At 46.9% G+C, this 22079-nt stretch overlaps 1 long non-coding RNA gene across 1 annotated transcript; it reads left to right on the top strand.

Moving 5' to 3' along the window:
- The first annotated feature begins 11409 nt into the window (after positions 1-11409).
- Positions 11410-20310, top strand: LOC140404785 (uncharacterized). Its single transcript, XR_011938575.1, has 3 exons — positions 11410-11546; positions 19219-19239; positions 20292-20310. It is a non-coding gene; the product is annotated as an uncharacterized lncRNA (long non-coding RNA).
- Positions 20311-22079: the final 1769 nt, after the last annotated feature.

Raw genomic sequence — 22079 nt, 5'->3', positions numbered from 1 at the left:
GCAGATGATACAAAGATCTGTAGAGGGGCAGGTAGTATTGAGGAAGCAGGGAGGCTGCAGAAGGACTTGGGCAGGCTGGGAGAGTGGGCAAAGAAGTGGCAGACGGAATACAATGTGGAAAAATGTGAGGTTGTGCACTTTGGAAGTAGAAATAGAGGCATAGACTGTTTTCTAAATGGGGAAATGTTTAGGAAATCAGAAGCACAAAGGGACTTGGGAGTCCTTGTTCACGATTCTCGAAAGGTTAACGTGCAGATTCAGTCGGCAGTTCGGAAGGTAAATGCAATGTTAGCATTCATGTCGAGAGGGCTAGAATACAAGACCAGGAATGCACTTCTGAGGCTGTATAGGGCTCTGGTCAGACCCCATTTGGAGTATTGTGAGCAGTTTTGGGCCCCGTATCTAAGGAAGGATGTGCTGGCCTTGGAAATGGTCTGGAGGATGTTCACAAGAATGATCCCTGGAATTAAGAGCTTGTCGTATGAGGAGCGGTTGAGGACTCTGGGTCTGTACTCGTTGGAGTTTAGAAGAATGAGGGGGGAAACTTACAGGATACTGCGCGGCCTGGATAGAGTGGACGTGGAGAGGATGTTTCCACTGGTAGGAGAGACTAGGACCAGAGGGCACAATCTCAGACTGAAGGGACGATCCTTTAAAACAGAGATGAGGAGGAATTTCTTCAGCCAGAGGGTGGGGAATCTGTTAGACCCTTTTCCGCAGAAGGCTGTGGAGGCCAAATCACTGAGTGTCCTTAAGACAGAGATAGATAGGTTCTTGCGTAATAAGGGGATCAGGGGTTATGGGGAGAAGGCAGGAGAATGGGGATGAGAAAAATATCAGCCATGATTGCATGGCGGTACAGACTCAATGGACCGAGTGGCCGAATTCTGCTCCTATGTCTTATGTTGAACACGATGAGCTGCTTGTACATCTCTTCTCCAGCAGCACAGCTGAGGTTCCAGCGGCACGTTTCTGGTGGTCTGCAGGCAATGGCGAGGTCACCATGGGGGGATTGCCCAGACCGTGCTGGACTCTGTGCAGGGCGACAGTCTCGAGATGGCGCTGGCCAAAGGACGATAAATGACGGGACTGTGTCAGATTCCACAGAAGAGAGGCAGTTCACCAAGAACAAGCTTGTCATTGACGGCGTTGGTCCGATTATGGAGCTGTTGGCTCCAGATGTTGGCACATAACGTGCACACAAATTAATTCCTGTTGTGGACTCCCCACTACAGGAAGCCAATCCACGGGACGGTGAGCTTGAAGCGCAGGTGGCCATTTCAGAAGACAGCGACACAGCAGGATGAGAACGAGCTGGTACCACCGTCTTCAGATGTGTCTGACCCAGGAATCGTCTGTCTCGTCTCGAGTGACGAGGGCCCACCACCTGCAGCTCAAGTGCAAGTCACGGGGGCAATGCCCAACGTTGCAGGTGAGGTGCAGCCGGCAGAGCCAGCACAGCTACGGTGTGAGGCGCTGCAGGTAATTGCTGAAGCTGAAGATTTCAGCAGACCGCCACAGCCTACAAGGTCGGGACGACATGTCCAAGTGGCAGCAACAGCAGCCAGGCCTGCCAAAAGAGCAGGCCAGCAGCAGTAAATCAAATGCTTCAAAAGCTAAAAGCAAAAAGAAAGGTGCACTCACAAAGTACTGTTAAAGAGGAAGAGATGGAAAATGAGTGGTGATGCCAAGAAAATAGACATCGGAGGTACCAGAAGCCGGTGATGTTCAGCGACAGGGCAGAGGCATCTCCAGTGATGGCGAACAAGTCACTGATGCTCCAGCACGCCAAGGAGAGGTGAAACCGCCAACCCTAGTTCCATTCTCCACGCCGTCACCGGAAACCCGAATGTCTCCTGCATGTCGATGAGGCCGCAGACAGGGGCATGGTCACACCGCCCAGAGATCAGGACACGCTTAAACCTCTGCACACGCATCGACACACAACAACGCCAGGGCCGCGCCAGGGGCTGCTTCAAAGGGGACAACCAGGAGACACACTAGAGTACTTCACAGTGTCTCGAGAATGGAAAGGAAAAAGAAGAAAAGACAGGGAGAACTACCGCATACCACCAGCCAACCAGTATCGAAAGCACCTGCAAATAGCAAGCACCAACGTGCCAGAAAACGAAAGCGACTGGTAACGCAAATATGGCCGTCTTGGACACAGGCCTCCACAGCTCTTTCAGGCAGCGAGTCCCAGATTCCACCACCCTCTGGGAGAGGAAGCTTCTCAAATCCTCTCTAAATTTGCCCCTTACTATAATTCTATGCCCTCTGGTTATTCATCTCCTTACTTTTTTTTTAATAAACATTTTATTGAGGTATTTTTGGTATAGCAACAACAAAATAAACAGTATACATGAAACCATAAACAGAGTGCAAAAGCCTTTTCCCTCTCGTACACGTCCCACCCTTATTAACCCCATACTCTATTGATGTCATCCCCGCGCATGCGGAGGGGGGGGTCACCTACGCGTCGGCCATCGCGGAGACCTACACGGCCGACGCGTAGGAAAAGAGTGCTCCCATGGCACAGGCCCGCCCGCGGATCGGTGGGCCCTGATCGCGGGATCTAAACTACTCCCCCCCCCCCCACCCCCTGACGATTAATTTCCCGCGAAGAAGTCGACGAACGGTTGCCACCTCCGGGTGAACCCTAACAGTGACCCTCTCAAGGCAAACTTGATTTTCTCCAAACAGAGATAGCTAGCCATGTCCGATAGCCGGTTCTCCGACTTCAGGGGCTTTGAGACCCTCCAGGCTAATAGTATCCGTCTCCGGGCTACCGGGGAAGCAAAGGCCGGAACGTCTGCCTCTTTCTCCTCCTGGATTCCCGGCTCTTCCGACACCCCGAAAATCGCCACCTCTGGACTCAGTGCCACCCTTGTTTTTAACACCGTGGACATGACATCTGGAAAACCCCTGCCAAAATCCCCTAAGCTTCGGACATGCCCAGAACATGTGGACATGGTTCGCTGGTCCTCCCGCATATTTTGCACACCTGTCTTCAACCCCAAAGAATCTGCTCATCCGGGCCACTGTCATGTGAGCCCGATGAACGACCAAGAATTGTATCAGGCTGAGCCTGGCACATGTTGTGGACGTTTTGGCTCTACTCAACTCGTCCGCCCATAGACCATCCTCTATCTCATCTCCCAGCTCCTCCTCCCATTTGTGCTTCAGCTCCTCGGTCTGCGTCTCCTCTGACCCCATAAGCTCCTTGTAAATGTCCGAGACACTCCCTTCTCCAACCCACCCTCTGGAAACTCACGTGTTCTGAATCCCCCTTAGCGGTAGGAGCGGGAAAGTTGACACCTGTTTACGGAGGAAGTCGCGCACCTGCAGATACCTGAATTTGTTTCCCCCCGCCAACCCAAACTTCTCCTCCAGTGCCCTCACACTCGGAAAGCTCCCCTCTATGAACATATTCCCCCTCCCTCCCTCCCTCACCCAAACTTGGCCCAACAAATATTCATGTGAGCCGGTATAACGTTCCAAATAAATGGCCTAAGAACACAATGAAATGGGATAAACTGTTCTCTGATCATCTCGGTGATACCAAGGGGTGATTATGAGATTTGTGGCATTTAGTCAGGATCCTTCGCCAAAGTGCATCCGGCAACGTGGCACATTGTGAGTGCCACCTGGCAATGGGAAAAGGGGGAATGTGTAGCAGGTTTGAGAAGAAAAGCCCAGCTTTCAAGCCTTCCTGCATTCGGGCCCCCCTTCCGGGCCGGTAGATGCCAGGCAGTCCCTCTCCCGGGATGCAGCCGGCTCACCTCGCGAGAGCAAACATGGAACGTTGCGATTTGCTTCACCTTTTAGCAAGCCTGCATATGAGACTGAGATAGCTCACTCTAACATGCTCTTCCACGATGCAGGCGTTGGAATCTAACCCCTTTGTCTTGGGGATCTCGGGCAAGCTCCTTTCAGTGCTGGTCTTCTCAAATGGGGACCAAACGGAATGACACTCATGAAGTTCTCCCAGATTATCGGCATGAGGACCCCCTTATAGGTGAGTTGGGGGGTTGCATTGTAGGGCCGAGAGATCACAAAGCCATTTTTAATGGCGACTCGATCTCCTGTACTGATGAGCTCCGCTTACCCGAAAATGGTAATCACGAAAGCGAGACTAAGTGCAGCCTCGTCAGGGCATTCCCCGCTGAGGCCCCGGATCTACCCAAGTGGGCGCTCAATAGCGTGGTGTTTCTTGCCTCTCCGAGCGGTGGGAAACACCCAGCTAAACGCACTTGCCAACTGACTTTGTTCCCATTCGGGTACATTGCACCCCCCGATCTTCAAAGGTAAAGTTTGGAAATCCTGGTGAAAGAGACAATGGACACGATCTGCCAGTCATGTTGCGCCCGGACAGGACCATAACGCAGCTGGTAGGTGCCAGAAGTGGCCTCCTGCAGGCTTCCAGACAGCCAGTACACCTCACAAGATCTACCCAGGTCTTGGGATTAGGGTCCCACCCACAATGGCGAGCCAAGCCTCGCACGCTTAAGTAGGTTTCAGACCCGCTTAGGCATGCTGACACGGGATTTAGTGGGCTCCTGGCATCAACCAGCTTCCCCAGGGAGACCCCAGCCAGGTGCATTTCAGGACTAGTCTACACGAACGTGAACCAGGGGAAATGGCTCCCAGGCCATCGGAGGCCACCCCCCAGCCCTCCCCCTTGAATGTGGACACTGCCAGGCTGGCACATTGGCACTGCCACCCTGGCACTCCCCAAGGTGCCCAGCAGCATAGCAAAGCCGACAGGAGCACTGCCAGAGTGGCTGGGCCAAAGGTCAAGGCCTGAGGGGTCCATGCCCATGATAGGATGGTACAGGGCTGGTATGAAGGGGTCTCTGGAAGGGTGGGGTCCCGGAAGGGGGAGCTGAATGCAGGAAGGCTTGAAAGCTGGGCTTTTCTTCTCAAACCTGCGACACATTCTCCCTTTTCCCATTGCCAGGTGGCACTCACAATGTGCCACGTTGCTGGATGCACTTTGGCGAAGGAACCTGACTGAATGCCACAAATCTCATAATCACCCCTTGGTATCACCGAGATGATCAGAGAACAGTTTATCCCATTTCATTGTGTTCTTAGGCCATTTATTTGGAACGTTATACCGGCTCACATGAATATTTGTTGGGCCACGTTTGGGTGAGGGAGGGAGCAGACATTCGCTGACGTGGCATCCTTGAAGGATAGCGAACAGGACAACTTGCATTCTGCAGTGCGATTGAACAATTAGTAGCTTAACATCAAATTGAAAAGTGACTATGTCTCAATTTTTGGAAAAACGTAAAGAAGAAATTTGAGTCTGTCTCAGCGTTCCATCTGTCCTGAAAGGAACAATGTGGAGGGAATTTTACTCTTGAACGGGTGTTGTGCCTGTGTGGAATATTTTGATCCAGATGTTTTCAGACTGAAACAGAGAAAAATAGTTTGTGTATTGAGGGGGTCACTGATTGTGGGCAAAAGAGCTTGCACAGCTGTAGTGAAGGGGAGGATTCCTAAGACAAGAGTGGGAATGAAAGACATTTACTGATGAGAGAAATAAGAGATGAGTAGAAGAAGAAAATATTAAATCAGGAGAGTCTGGCCAGTCAGTGTACAGATATCTCCCTGAGAGCGAGAGGGGACTGAGAGACACCAGTCAGTGTACAGATATCTCCCTGAGAGAGGGGACTGAGAGACACCAGTCAGTGTACAGATATCTCCCTGAGAGAGAGGGGACTGAGAGACACCAGTCAGTGTACAGATATCTCCCTGAGAGCGAGAGGGGACTGAGAGACACCAGTCAGTGTACAGATATCTCCCGGAGAGAGAGAGGGGACTGAGAGACACCAGTCAGTGTACAAATATCTCCCTGAGAGAGAGGGGACTGAGAGACACCATTCAGTGTACAGATATCTCCCTGAGAGAGAGGGGACTGAGAGACACCAGTCAGTGTACAGATATCTCCCTGAGAGAGAGGGGACTGAGAGACACCAGTCAGTGTACAGATATCTCCCTGAGAGCGAGAGGGGACTGAGAGACACCAGTCTGTGTACAGATATCTCCCTGAGAGCGAGAGGGGAGTGAGAGACACCAGTCAGTGTACAGATATCTTCCTGAGAGCGAGAGGGGAGTGAGAGACACCAGTCAGTGTACAGATATCTTCCTGAGAGAGGGGACTGAGAGACACCAGTCAGTGTACAGATATCTCCCTGAGAGCGAGAGGGGACTGAGAGACACCAGTCTGTGTACAGATATCTCCCTGAGAGCGAGAGGGGAGTGAGAGACACCAGTCAGTGTACAGATATCTTCCTGAGAGCGAGAGGGGAGTGAGAGACACCAGTCAGTGTCCAGATATCTTCCTGAGAGAGGGGACTGAGAGACACCAGTCAGTGTACAGATATCTCCCTGAGACAGAGAGAGGACTGAAAGACACCAGTCAGTGTACAGATATCCCACCGAGAGTGAGGGGATGAGAAATACCTGTCAGTGTACAGATATCCCACCAAGAGAGAGGACACGGAGAAATATCAGTCAGTGTACAGATATCCCACCGAGAGAGAGGGCACTGAGAAATACCAGTCAGTGTACAGATATCCCTCCGAGAGAGAGGACACTGAGAAATACCAGTCAGTGTACAGATATCCCACCGAGAGAGAGGGCACTGAGAAATACCAGTCAGTGTACAGATATCCCACCGAGAGGGCACTGAGAAATACCAGTCAGTGTACAGATATCTCCCTGAGAGAGAGGGCACTGAGAAATACCAGTCCGTGTACAGATATCCCACCGAGAGAGAGGGCACTGAGAAATACCAGTCAGTGTACAGATATCCCACCGAGAGGGCACTGAGAAATACCAGTCAGTGTACAGATATCCCACCGAGAGAGAGGGGACTGAGAAATACCAGTCAGTGTACAGATATCCCACCGAGAGAGAGGGCACTGAGAAATACCAGTCAGTGTACAGATATCTCCCTGAGAGAGAGAGGGGACTGAGAAATACCAGTCAGTGTACAGATATCCCACCGAGAGAGAGAGCACTGAGAAATACCAGTCAGTGTACAGATATCCCACCGAGAGAGAGGGCACTGAGAAATACCAGTCAGTGTACAGATATCCCACCAAGAGAGAGGGCACTGAGATATACCAGTCAGTGTACAGATATCCCACCGAGAGAGAGGGCACTGAGAAATACCAGTCAGTGTACAGATATCCCACCGAGAGAGAGGACACTGAGAAATACCAGTCAGTGTACAGATATCCCACCGAGAGTGAGGGCACTGAGAAATACCACTCAGTGTACAGATATACCACCGAGAGAGAGGGCACTGAGAAATACCAGTCAGTGTACAGATATCCCACCGAGAGGGCACTGAGAAATACCAGTCAGTGTACAGATATCTCCCTGAGAGAGAGGGCACTGAGAAATACCAGTCAGTGTACAGATATCTCCCTGAGAGAGAGAGGGCACTGAGAAATACCAGTCAGTGTACAGATATCGCACCGAGAGAGAGGGCACTGAGAAATACCAGTCAGTGTACAGATATCCCACCGAGAGAGAGGGCACTGAGAAATACCAGTCAGTGTACAGATATCCCACCGAGAGAGAGGGCACTGAGAAATACCAGTCAGTGTACAGATATCCCACCGAGAGAGAGGGCACTGAGACATACCAGTCAGTGTACAGATATCCCACCGAGAGAGAGGGCACTGTGAAATACCAGTCAGTGTACAGATATCCCACCGAGAGAGAGGACACTGAGAAATACCAGTCAGTGTACAGATATCCCACCGAGAGAGAGGGCACTGAGAAATACCAGTCAGTGTACAGATATCCCACCGAGAGAGAGGACACTGAGGAATACCAGTCAGTGTACAGATATCGCACCGAGAGAGAGGGCACTGAGAAATACCAGTCAGTGTACATATATCCCTCCGAGAGAGAGGGCACTGAGAAATACCAGTCAGTGTACAGATATCCCACCAAGAGAGTGGGCACTGAGAAATACCAGTCAGTGTACAGATATCCCACCGAGAGAGAGGACACTGAGGAATACCAGTCAGTGTACAGATATCCCACCGAGAGAGAGGGCACTGAGAAATACCAGTCAGTGTACAGATATCGCACCGAGAGAGGGGCACTGAGAAATACCAGTCTGTGTACAGATATCCCACCGAGAGAGAGGGCACTGAGAAATACCAGTCAGTGTACAGATATCCCACCGAGAGAGAGGGGACTGAGAGACACCAGTCAGTGTACAGATATCCCACCGAGAGAGAGGGCACTGAGAAATACCAGTCAGTGTACAGATATCCCACCGAGAGAGAGGGCACTGAGAAATACCAGTCAGTGTACAGATATCCCACCGAGAGAGAGGGCACTGAGAAATACCAGTCAGTGTACAGATATCCCACCGAGAGAGAGGGCACTGAGAAATACCAGTCAGTGTACAGATATCCCACCGAGAGAGGGGCACTGAGAAATACCAGTCTGTGTACAGATATCCCACCGAGAGAGAGGGCACTGAGAAATACCAGTCAGTGTACAGATATCCCACCGAGAGAGAGGGCACTGAGAAATACCAGTCAGTGTACAGATATCCCACCGAGAGAGAGGGCACTGAGAAATACCAGTCAGTGTACAGATAGCCCTCCGAGAGAGAGGGCACTGAGAAATACCAGTCAGTGTACAGATATCCCACCGAGAGAGAGGACACTGAGAAATACCAGTCAGTGTACAGATATCCCACCGAGAGAGAGGGCACTGAGAAATACCAGTCAGTGTACAGATATCCCTCTGAGAGAGAGGGCACTGAGAAATACCAGTCAGTGTACAGATATCCCACCGAGAGAGAGGGCACTGAGACATACCAGTCAGTGTACAGATATCCCACCGAGAGAGAGGGCACTGAGAAATACCAGTCAGTGTACAGATATCCCACCGAGAGAGAGGGCACTGAGAAACACCAGTCAGTGTACAGATATCCCACCGAGAGAGAGGGCACTGAGAAATACCAGTCAGTGTACAGATAGCCCTCCGAGAGAGAGGACACTGAGAAATACCAGTCAGTGTACAGATATCCCACCGAGAGAGAGGACACTGAGAAATACCAGTCAGTGTACAGATATCCCACCGAGCGAGAGGGCACTGAGAAATACCAGTCAGTGTACAGATAGCCCTCCGAGAGAGAGGGCACTGAGAAATACCAGTCAGTGTAGAAAGGGACTGAGAGACACCAGTCAGTATACAAATATTTCCCAGACAGAGAGAGAGGACTAAGAGATACCAGTTCATGTGCAAAACTTCCCTTGTGAGAGAGGGGACTGAGAAACACCAGTCAGTGTACTGATATTTCCTGGAGGGAGACATACTGAGAGTCACCAGTCAGTGTTCACCTTCCTTTCTAAGGGAGTGGGATTGAGGGACCCCAGTCAGTGCACTAATATTTCCCTGAGAGAGAGGACTGCGAGATACCAGTCAGTGTAGAGATTTCACTGAGAGACAGGGGGATTGAGTGATACCAATCAGTGTACAGATAGCACCCGAAGAGATTGGGGCTTGGGAGAGATCAGTCAGACTGCAGATATCTTTCAAATTGGAGGGGTCTGAGAGACATTGGATATTTCCCTGAAAAAGAAGCGATTAAGAGACCGTAGTCAGTGTCCTGATATTACGCTGAACTGGACAATGTTGAAGCATCTTTACTCTGTATCTAGCCCTGTGTTGTAGCCTGGGATTGTTTCAGGAAACAGTGCAGAGGGACGTTTACACTGAATCAAACCCAGTATTGGACCTACCTTTGAAATGTTTGATGGTGAATTCGCTGCGCCTGAGCCAATTTACTTGATACAGCTGCTCCACTGCCATCTACCTGACAAATGTTGATAATTGCCAGTTATGACCTGTCCACAAAAACCAGAACAATTCCAACTCAGCCAAATACCACACATCAGTCTCCTCTCAATCATCAGAAAAGTGATGGGAGGTGTCATCAACAGTGCTATCAAGCAGCACTTACTCAGCAATTATCTGCTCACTCTCAGTTTGCGTTCCACCAGGGCCACTCGGATCCTGTTCTCATTACAGCCAAACATGGACAATGGAGCTGAATTCTCGAGGTCAGGTGAGGGTGACTGCCCTTGACATCATGGCAACATTTGACCGAGTGTGGCATCAAGGAGCCCGAGCAAAACTGAGGTCAGTGGGGAAACTCTCTGCTGGTTGGAGTCATGCCTCGCACCAAGATTGTGGTTATTGGGTGTCAATCATATCAGTTCCAGAATGTCACTGAATGAGTTCCTCTGGGGACTATTGTAGGCCCAACCCATCTTCAGCTGGTTTCAAATGCTGGCCTTCATTGGAAGCAGGATCAAATGTATGGACAGCTTGGTGCAACTGTACAGGATTGCCCCGAGATTACACCGAGAGCACGGTGTATTAGATTCCACCCAGAGTAAGGTGCTCAGCTTTGGCCACCTTACTTCAGAAAGGATATACTTGCATTTAAGCTAAGTTCAGATAAGGTTCACTGAGCTGAAAGAGTTGTGTTCTGAGGAATGTTTGTGCAGGTTGATCCAATTATCATGGAATTTGGAAGTATTAGAGGTGATGTTAAGAACATTTAAGATGCTGAGAGGATGTTTCCACTCGGGGGGGAATCTGGAATGAGCGGACACTGTTTGACCTGGAGATGAGGGTGTGTGGATAACTCTCACGAGGAGCACGGGGGATCGATGATCGATTTCCCCGTGGGCTTCGTACAAGATGGTGGACAGCATACCCAGCTGGGGCTTGTCAGCGAGACCTTTAAATTCAGCATGAGACCTGGACTTGGAATTCCCAACAGTCCTGGGCATTTGTTCTACAACTTGAGGATGTGCAGCAGAGTTGTCTGCGTGCGCTCTGCTCAGAAGCAAAAGTGAAACCAACACTGGACTTGACACACTCCCCTTCTCGCATTGCCCTTCCACATTGCAAGAGGTTCATGGCTCCCTCCCTTTAGGATTTAGAAATCATTATGGAGAAATCTTTCCATGAACTGGGTTTTCTGTTGTTCTATTGTAGCTTGGGTGGATAAACTGCTCCACGTGTAGACACTATTCTGTCAAACGTTTGCCCAACACCATGAATCCCAAGATCCATCCTCCTCCACCCTTCACCACAGAATTGGAGCCTTTGTTGTTTTCAGTCTTCCTCAGGAGCCTCGTTTCAGCCCCTCGATTCTGATTGGTTGGGCAAGCCAGGGTTGATGGCTGAAAAATTGAACTGAGTGCTGCAATTAATGTCTTATCTTTTGGCTGACATTTCATTCCGTGTTCACTGAATCCTGGTCACGCTTGTCAGAAAGGCTGATTCATGGTGAGAACAGAATAGCATGTGTTCAAAACCGAGCCAGAACTGCTTTACAGGGTCAGAAGTGCTGGTCTGATAATGTATATAAGCCCAGAGTCCGCAGTGCACAAACACCTCACAGAGAGGCAAACAACTCACCGCAACCATGAAGTACCTGAGTCTACTTCTCCTTTTCGCCCACATGGCGGGGCTCTTGGCAGGTAGGGAGCAATGTGCTTTGCCTCTCTTTTAATACTGTTTTACCTGTCCTTGCAGCCTCTGGACAGAGCTCCAAGTGTCCGGTGTGGAGCTTGCAGCCTCTCGATGGGGTTCTGCCACTTTCGAGGGGATGTCAAAACCTTGAAGAGAGGGCAGAGGCTCTTTACTAGAATGGTCACAGGGCCAGGGGGGACTTGGGTTATGCCCGAGACTGTAGAACCTGGGAGTGTTCTCCTGAGAGTGGAGAATTTTAAGGGGGAATCAGTTATGAAGGGACTTGATGGAGTAAATGAGGAGAGATTGTTTCCACTGGCAGTAACCAGAGGAGTCAGATTGAACTGATTCTCAAACATACCAGAGGGTAAATGCGACAACTGTTTCTGTACAGTGAGTTGCTGCGATCAGCGAATGACCGGGCGAAAGAACGGGGGCAGCACATTCCCAGAATTATTTTGAATTTACAATAGAGAATTTGCCACTGCAACTGGAGGAAGCATTCTACCCAAATATTCTTCAGCAGTAACTGTGCTCAATGTAAAGACTTCAGTGATGAAGAGTAACGAGATAAACTGGGATGTCCTTCCTCAGGGGAAAGAATGTCCATGGGAGATTTAATCCAAATGTTCAGAATTATGAGCATTTGATAGGGTAACAAAGAAACTCTTTCCTCTGGCAGGGTGGTCGGTAAGCAGAGGCCATGATTTGAGATAAGTTGTAAAGGGAGCAGAGGGGAAACATATTTTAACACAGCGGGTTGCTGTGATCTGGAATGTGCTGCCTGAAAGGCCAGCGGAGTCAGATTCATGAGGAACTTTCAAAAGGGAATTGGTAAGTATTGGATTGGGAAACATTTAAAGGACTCTGCGGAAGGAGCAGGTGGAGTTGGGCATCCGAGTATAATGTGAGTATGTAATTACATAAATCAAGGACTTGGAAACTGCACAAGTCTGTCCTGCCCTGAGATGTGATAATTAACCAGACATCAATGCAAAATTAATCTAACTGCATGCTTCATCATCATGGATAAAGACTGCTGAGTCCTTTTCCTACAGGATTGAACTTTTCCTTTCCGACTTAACGTTTAACAGTTGCATTAATTAGTGGAGGGGGTAATGTTACACAGCTTGTAGATGTCCTCCAAATGTTTTGGATTGAATAAATTAATTAGGGAAGCAAAATATATAATACTTTCTGATATTAGTTTATTATTTTGACCCTGACTTTTATTTGTTTGTGTTTTTTCTCCGTTAACCCCTTTTTCCCCCCAAAAGAAATCATTTTTAAAAATTAAGACTCCTTCTTTGCAACGCTGACTGCAAGAACACTGTTCGCGGGCTGCTTCTTTGCAATGCTGACTGTGAGGACACCATTCCTAAAGCGCTTCACTGTGACACTGACTGCGAGGTGTCCTGAGAAAAGGTTCAGCAGAGGGAGATGTTCAGCCAATATTAGAAAAGACAGCGAGAGAGTCAGGAAGGCATAGATGTTCTGGACCAGTCAAGTCACAAGGGAGTTTGACAAGATTGGTGGTATTTATTTTAATGCAAAAACAAGGAGCATGAGGAACCAGGCAGATGAGTTGAGGGCACAAATTAGAACATGGGCATGATCTCGTTGAGACATGGTTGAGAGAGGGGCAAGTTTGACAGCTCAATCTTCCAGGATATAGGATCTTCAGGCGAGACATGGAAAGAGGTAAAGGAGGAAGGGGTGTTGAAATTTTGATCAGGGAATCAATTACAGCAGTAATGAGGGACAACATCTTAAGGAGCTCTTCAAATTAAGCCTGATGGGTAGAACCTAAAAACCAAAAAGGAGCAATCACATTGCTGGGCGTGTTCTATCGGCCCCCTAACAGTCCGAGAGAAATAGAAGGCAGATATCTAGGCGAATTTCAGAGCGGTGCTGAATACTGTAGTGATAGTAGGGGCTTTCAACTTCCCCAACGTTAACTGGGGTAGTCATAGTGTGAAAGGTTTAGAGGGAGCATAATTCTTAAAATGCAACCAGAATTTCTTTAAGCCTGAACGTAGAAGGCTCTATAAGACGGGGTGGTCCTGGACTTGCATTTGACATGAAAGCAATCTTCATTAGATTCAAGATTGTTATGGAAAAGGACACGGTTGGGCCTGAAATAAAGTTCTGAACTAGGGAACGGCCGATTTCAATAAGATCAGATATGATTTGGCCAGAGTGGACTGGGAGTAGACACGTTTCGGTAAATCTGTGACACGACAGTGGGATCCATTCAAGAAGGAAATAGGGAGAGTACAGGGTCAACATTTGTCAATGAAGAAAAAGGGTGGAACCAGTAAATCCAATGAACCCTGGATATCAATGGATATACAGCGTTAGATAAAAAGAAAAGGGAGGCTTATGACATATATAGAGCGCTCAAAACAGCAGAAGCCCTGGAGGTGTAGAGAATGTACAAGTACAAACTAGAATATGATATTAGGAGAGCAAAAAGGGGACATGAAAGGATACTGGCAGATAAAATAAAGGAAAATCCTCAATTGTTTTCCATGTACATTAAGGATAACAGGGAAAGAGAAGGACCTATTAAGCACCTCAGCGGTAATTTGTGTGTGGAGCCGAAGGATGTAGGTAGGATTCTAAATGAATACTTGATTAGGTATTGAGTAGGTTGGCAGGTGTAAAAGTCGACAAAACTCCAGGGTCAGATGAAATGTATCCCAGGCTGTTGAGTGAAGCGCGGGCTGGCAAAAAATTTCCGATTCTTGTCTGGCCACAGGAGAGGTGCCGGAGGACTGGAGGACAGCCAATGTGGTTCCATTATTCAAGAAGGGAGGAAGGGATAAACACAGGCCAGTCAGTCTAACCTCAATGGTGGGGAAACTATTGGAAGCAATTCTGAGAGACAGAATTAATCTGCATTTGGGGAGGCAGGGGTTAAGCAAGAACAGTCAGTATGGTTCTGTTCAGGGGAGATCATGTCTGATCAACCTAATTGGGTTTTTCAAAGTCGTAAACTAGTGTGTAGTTGAGGGCAATACATCATGTGGTCCACCTGGACTTCAGCAAGGCTTTTGATAAGGTGCCACATGGGAGACTGAATGCAAAGGTAAGAGTCCAGGAAATGTGGATGATTGAATCCAGAACTGGCTGAGTGGCAGGAAGCAGACGGTGCTCATAGAATATCTACAGGGCAGTGGGAGACCATTTGGACCATCGAGTCTGTACCGACCCTTCGAACGAGCACTCTACCCATGTCCACTCCCCCGTCCACCCTACTCTATCCCCGTAACTCAATAGATTAATCTGCACATCCCTGGACACTAACGGGTAATTTAACACGGACAATCCACCTAACTTGCACATCTTTGTACTGTGGGAGGAAACATGAGCAACCGGAGGAAACTTACAGCGACACGGGGAGAACATACAAACTCCACACAGACAGTAACTCAAGGCACGAAGAGTTGAACCAGGGTCCCTGGCGCTGTGAGACAACAGTGCTAACAACTGTGCCACCCTGCCACCCCTAAATGGTGGTCGAGGGGTGTTTTTCTGACTGGAAGCCTGTGTCCAGTGGGGTTCCGCCGGGATCAGTGTCGGGGTCCCTTGCTGTTTGTGGCTTATATAAATGATTTAGACTTGAATGTAGGACGGTTGATCAGTAAGTTTGCAGACGAGAGAAAAATTGGCAGGCTGGTAAATAGTGAGGATAGCCTCAGATTTCAGGAGGATATAGACGGGCTGGTCAAATGGGCTAATCAGTGGCAAATGGAATTCACCATGGATAAGTGTGAGGTGATGCACTTGGGCAGGACAAACAAGGCAAGGGAATACAGGATAAACGTTAGAATCCTGGGAAGCACCGAGGATCAGAGGGACCTCAATGTGCATGTACACCCGTCAATTGAGGCAGCAGGGTGGGTGGATACAATGGTTAAGATGTTATAGGGTATAATTGCCTTTATTAGCTGAGGCACGGAGTTTAAGAGCAGGGAGGTTATGCTGGAACTGTATAAAATGTTGGTTCGGTCACAGCTAGAGGATCGTGAGCAGATCTGGAATCCACATAAGAGGGGCGTGATCGCACTGGAAAGGGTGCAGAGGAGATTTAGCAGGATGTTGCCTGAGCTGGAGAGTTTTAGCTACAAAGAGCGATTGGATAGACTGGGATTGTTTTCCTTGGAGCAGAGGAGACTGAGGGGGGGCATCCCAAAAGCAAATAAAACAAACTGAGGTGGTTGTTTTTGATCAACGCAGACGCAATGGGCCGAATGTCCTTTTCTGTGCTGGAGACTTTTATTACCTCAGCACTTTATGTAAATGTTTGTAAAGATTCAAATCAATCCATGATTCATGGAAACCGAGATGAATTATTTTCTTTTGGCAGACCATTATGGTGCTTCCCAATATGGTATGTATTTTAGTCCTGAGAATTTAATAATCAATTTTTGTCTGTTTTAATCTCTAGAAAGAATAATACAAGCACTCTTAGTAAAATTGTTCATAATACCCAAATCCAAATCCCTTCGCTGCACCATTCCACGCTCACTGGCTGCTTCTAACATGTTCCAAAACTGTTAAAAGTGTAAATTCTCTTCAGTTGGCAATAGCGACCAAATCCGTTTAGCTAACCATCTGGTCCTATTGCGATCCTGGACCAGACCCCAACAGTTACTAGGATACCGGACAGAACCCCTAATATTTTATTTTTAATTTGTAAGACTGCGAGGAAAGACTCCAGGAGTGATTCCACACACAAATCGGGATATGGTGTATTAAACAAGCTTTCTTATTAACACAATATTAAAACTACATTTAACAGCACAAACATATAGCTACAATTACCAGTGAAACAATGCTTCACAATAAAATAATAACTACCATCTTTCTATCGCCAATAAAGCAGAACCTCATCACCCACTTTTAAATACAGTTAGCATACCCAGAATACTTCCTTTCTCGAGATGTCTTGGACAAACTGCCTTGATAGAGAGAGATCCTTCAGGGACCAGCCCGCAGGTCCTTGCCTGTGTCGAGCTACTGTTTAACTTCCCAGCATTTGGCAAAAAGCTCATGTTTTGTTCACAGTCAAATCTTTTTAACTGAACTGTTTCTCCAGAAGCTGCTAGCCTGTGCAAACATAGGTCAAAACGCACTACGTTTCCAGAAACTGCTCGCCTGTTCACAGACAGATCTAAGCTAAACTCAACACCTGACTGCTTCAGCCCCCGGCTCTTCCCATTAACCACATAATCTCGATCCCACTAACTGGGTTATGACCATCTGACTAATGGCGATGCTTCTATTTCATCCCCAGGGAATATTTCTAGAAACAAAATTCCATCAGCCTTGCTTTGGCAAACAATATCCATGGCTGGAATAAATTATGATCTTACTTTTACAATATTTTCATTGCACCTCTGTAGCCCCAAAGTCTAGCTGCCTTTCAAACCAGGATTTTTAACAACATTACTGCAGCAATCAAATACACACCCCAACCCAGGCGTTTAACCATTACTGCACCAGGTACATATAATACTATATTTATATATGAAATTCCGACATTCATCACACCTCCCCCCTTAAAAAAATGAACTAACAATATGAAAAGATGGCTTTGCTTTCTAAAGCCTTTGAACTTCAAACCTTACTCGTTACTAAATACCATTAATACTCAATAAGATACATTGAAATTACTCACCAGGGAACAAAATATATTTGTGTTCTCCAAAACACAGCAGAAAATGGCATTCCCCAAAATTTGCAGCAGGTTAGAGATTCAGCTGACCCGATGAAATATGATAATGACAAATTTCAGACCCTGCACACGAAAAAACACCCTCTGGCTTCCCACTTTGTGATTCTGAAATACAGATTTCTGGTTGAAACCACTCATGCCCAGAAATCTCAGGACTTCTCTCCTCGTTGACCGTAATGGAAACTCCCCAAAGCTTTCGTTTTCACCTGCGGTGGGGCGATCTGACCAGGAATTGTATGACCGAAGGCAGCAACCAGCATCCACCCTCCTGTAGTCGATCGATAATTCTTTTAAATGTTCCAAATGCTTCTTCCACATTTGACTAAACACTACAAAATCGTCAGTGTACACGGCACAATTGTTTAGTCCGGACATGACCTTGTTGGTTAATCTTTGGAATGTTGCTGGGGCATTCTTCATTCCGAACTACATTCATTTAAACTGACACAGACCATTAGACGCCACAAAAGCCAAAATCTCTTCACCCTGTCTGATAAAAGTACTTGCCAAATATCCTTTAAGTAAGACAAGTTTGGAAACAAAATTTGTTTGTCCCACCTTTTCAACACAGTCTTCCAAACATCAGGGGTTTGGGAATACTAATTGTACAATCACACCATTAAACACTTTTGCAGCACCAGTCCCAGCTGCCTTTCACTGTCTGCCCATGGGTGGGAAGGTTGGACTGGAGTTGGATGTGGGCCTATGGTGTTAGCACACATCGGACCCATGCACATCCAACAGGCCATGACGGCCACAGTATGAGACAGCCTCAGTCTACGACCCAAACCTGGCTCCATCTCCCCTCACCACCCCCCGAAAAAAATAATGTGGAGGTGTCCCCGTGGTATAACCAGAGATCATCCAGCCGGCTGCGGTCCGTTATCTAAATGACAGGAGTCAGACTACCTTGGAAGGTTAGGAGCAGCTTATCTTACAACAAGTCGTCATCATCCTCCGCGCCTTCCCCAGAGAAGCCGCACCTTTAGGGGCCAAGCCTTCACCTTGCGGAGCTAGCCCCGCGCCGGAGTCGTTGGCACGCCGCCGCCGAATCTTCGGTGCCGGAGAATTTGGAGGCCGGCAGGGGAGGGATTCACGCCGCCCCCCGGCGATTCTCCGACCCGGCGGGGGGTCGGAGAATCCCGCCCAGCGAATGAACTAACAGTATTGGAAGACAGTGAGAAAACCCATGGCAAACTGCATAGACCTCCCCAACCTGTGTACAATCAGCAGTGAAGGCAATGGTCTATATAGTGAGAAGCCATTCAGCCGATTGGCTAGGATTGGCCAGTAACTGCATGTTTTAACGTCAATAGAAATAGTTCTCCCCAAACAGCGAGGTCAAATATTTCCAACTTAGCTGATGGTCAACAAGCAGGTGCCACTTGAACAGGTAATTCTATCCAGTCAGGAACATTCTGAGTTACTCACGTAACTCTGCCCTGCCTAGTGACCATTAACCAGACCGCAAAGCAAATTGATCAAATATATAGAAAAATCGCTGCACTGTTGTCATACAGTGCTGGGTTTTTTTTAACCATATTTAGATTTTTAAAACAACAGAGTGAAGAATTCCACACAAATCATGCTGGATTACCCAGAAATAATCCGAGGATAAATAAAAGCATTAAGCAAGTTCAAATGACGTGAATATGAATGGTAATGTTTATATCAATTGTAAAAGGTGAGGAGAGAATTTTATATTTTATTCTCTGCATTGATGCAAGACAGATATTCATCTGCGAACGGATGGGAAATTAATAAAGTGAAATAAAATGATTATGATTCGTAATTTTAATTTAATTTTTGAAAGAGCAACACCTACCCATAATCCTTGCACCATTTATTATTCCAGTTTTAGAACTAATTGTGTTGAACATGTGGATTTCTAATACATTCTCTCAAAACGTGTTAACACCAATCTATTCCTTCCACAGCATACGTAATCTCCGACAAAGGTATTGTTTCAATTTTACTGATCAGTTTCTCAACATGGAATAAGGACACAGACACTGAATAATATAAGATGTTGTTCACAGCCAATCACAAACCCCACCACTGCCCCATCACCCTGCACATTGACATCGACTCCCTTGTTACACAGTACTCATGGGGTTTATTTGCTATTATCGAAATTACTGGTCAGGAATTGAGTATGTTTCTGTTATGAGAAGATGCTGCAGAAATTACATCAACCAAGCTTTCTAATTAACTAAATATTCAGCTGACCCCATGAAATATGATAGCAGCAAATTTCAGATCCTGCCCTATCAATCCAGGCTCTCACTTTGTGATCCCGATAGGAGGACACAAAAGGTATTTGAACACACCGACTGTGGGGAAATCCATGGTGAACTGCATCTCTATCCCACACTGTGTGAGGACTGTAATAAAATCAATGGTCACAATATGCCTAATATATTGTGTTAACTGCTGGACATGTCAACATCCAGGCAGCATGGGAACATATCATTCTAAACAATCAATGATGGTCACAGCTATTGAATTTAGTGATGCTCTGTGGTATTGGGTATGGGTTAATCAGACAAACATGCAAATTTATACAACTTGATAGTTTAGCAAAATGATAAATAATTAGCGTTCCTCCATTTTTGTCACAATGAACAGCGACACGCTGTGGTGAATATCAGACAAAGGAATGTCACATAGTTTGTACATTACCTGTTCTGGAGTTAAAATGAACTTAAATCAGTTGAAATTATGAAAATGTGAATGATATATATACTGTTATAATCCTGAAGGAGGGAAATATACATAATACTCTGTACTTTAGTGCAAGATACTTAGATATTCACCTGAATTACGAGTAAGGATCAGTAAACTGCTTAGAAAATATGCACAGCAATGTTCCTTCTATATGTGGAAAAGAAATTATAACCCAAGAACTGTGCAATGTGTAAGGTACCGATTACTGAATTGGTTTGTGTAAATGTTGTTTCCCAATTCATTCTTTGCAAACAATGTTAACGTCAATCTGTTTGTTCCACAGATTGCGATATTTATCCAGGTAAAGTATTGTCATTAATTTTATATATTACACTCTCCAACAAGTACAGTGACAGAGTTGGAGCAATAAATATTGATGATAGCCAAACAATCCCTTCAATACATTAGTACAGTACATCTAATCCCTCACTACAAAGTATGAACTGGTGAATTTGCTGTTCTCAAAATTACTTGCCAAAGAAAATATGTATTTTGGTCCTCCAGAAAGCAGTAGAAATTAGTATTTCTCAAATATTGTTGTTGCTGAGAGTTTCAGCTGATCCTATGAAAAGTGATTACAGCAAACTTTAGGTCCTGCCAAGGAAAACCTCTCCTTTTATAATTCCTGTAAGATAGGGAATGAATGAACCGTATTGAATGAGCAACTGTGAGTATACCCATGGTAAACCGTATTTACATCCCCAACCTGTTTACACTCAGCAGTGAAGGCAATGATCAACATCGGGGCAAGTTATTCAGACTATTGGCTGGAATAGTCCGGGAGCTGGATGTTTTTAATGGAAAATGAGATAGTCCTATCCAATCAGCTGTGTCAAATATTTCCAACATGCCTGCTGGTCAACATCGAGGAACAGGGTGAAGTTATAGTTCTATCCAATACAGAGCTTTCTGAGTTGCTCAAGTCTGTCCAGCCCTGCTCAGTGGCCATTAACCAGACCGCAAGACTGATTTATCAAATATATAGAAAGATTCCTGCACTGTCATCATACAGCTCTGACCATTTTGGAACAATAAATTGTGAACAAATTACCTCATTATATCATAAAGAGAAGAATGTCACACATCTCAAACTGGATCAGCCCCAAATAATCCTAGTATAAATTAGAGCCATAAATAACTTAAGCATGTTGAAATGAAGTGAGTGTGTTAAACGTCGGTGTGGGCACCAATTTGTGGCAATCACTTGTTTGTCCCGGGGAGGCTTGATGGAGGGTTTTGGAGGTGGCAGAGTGCACGTATAGAGAGGCTGGGGGATCTGTTTATTGATGAGAGTTCTCCTCGTTTGGAGGATTTGAACTGCCGGGAGGGAATGGGTTTCGCTATCTGCTATAAATCGGTGGATGAGTTGGGAAAGGAGTTAGAGTCGGGTCTGTGGGAGGATGCTCTGAGCAGAGCCAACACGTCCTCATCATGTGCCAGGCTCAGCCTGATACAATTCATGGTGGTACACCGGGCACACATGTTGATCAGGTTTATTGGGGTGGAGGACAGGTGTGTGAGGTTTGCAGAACGGCCCGCAAATCATGTCCATATGTTTTGGGCATGTCCGAAGCTTAGGGGATTTTGGCAGTGATTTGCCGATGCCGTGCCCATGGTGCTAAAAACGAGGGTGGCGCCGAGTCCTGAGGTGGCGATCTTTGGAGCGTCGGAAGACCCGGGAGTCCAGGGGGTGAGAGAGGCTGACGTTTTGTCCTTTGCCTCCTTGGTAACCTGGAGACGGATCGAATTAGCGTAGAGGGACTATGAGTTAGCGACATGGCTGGGTTCCTCAGGCTGGACAAAATTAAATTCACCCTGAGAGGATCAGCGTTAGGGTTCGTTCGGAGGTGGCAGCTGTTTATCGACTTCTTCAGGAAAGCTAAACTGTTAGCGGATACAATAAGGCGGTGGGTTCGGGAATAAGGGGGAGTTTAGTTTAGGCTGGAACAGCGAGAAGAGATGCAGGGACTTGGTGGGTGTGTCTTTAAGCCACGTTGGCGGGGTACGGTTGTTGGTTGGTTGGGTGATACGCACTGATTTATGTTTATATTTGTATTTGTATCTTTTGTTG

Source organism: Scyliorhinus torazame, chromosome 31 (assembly GCF_047496885.1).
Source record: "Scyliorhinus torazame isolate Kashiwa2021f chromosome 31, sScyTor2.1, whole genome shotgun sequence".
Lineage (NCBI taxonomy): Eukaryota > Metazoa > Chordata > Chondrichthyes > Carcharhiniformes > Scyliorhinidae > Scyliorhinus > Scyliorhinus torazame.
The sequence above is the reverse complement of the archived record's forward strand: the minus strand, read 5'-3'. Positions and strand labels throughout refer to the sequence as shown.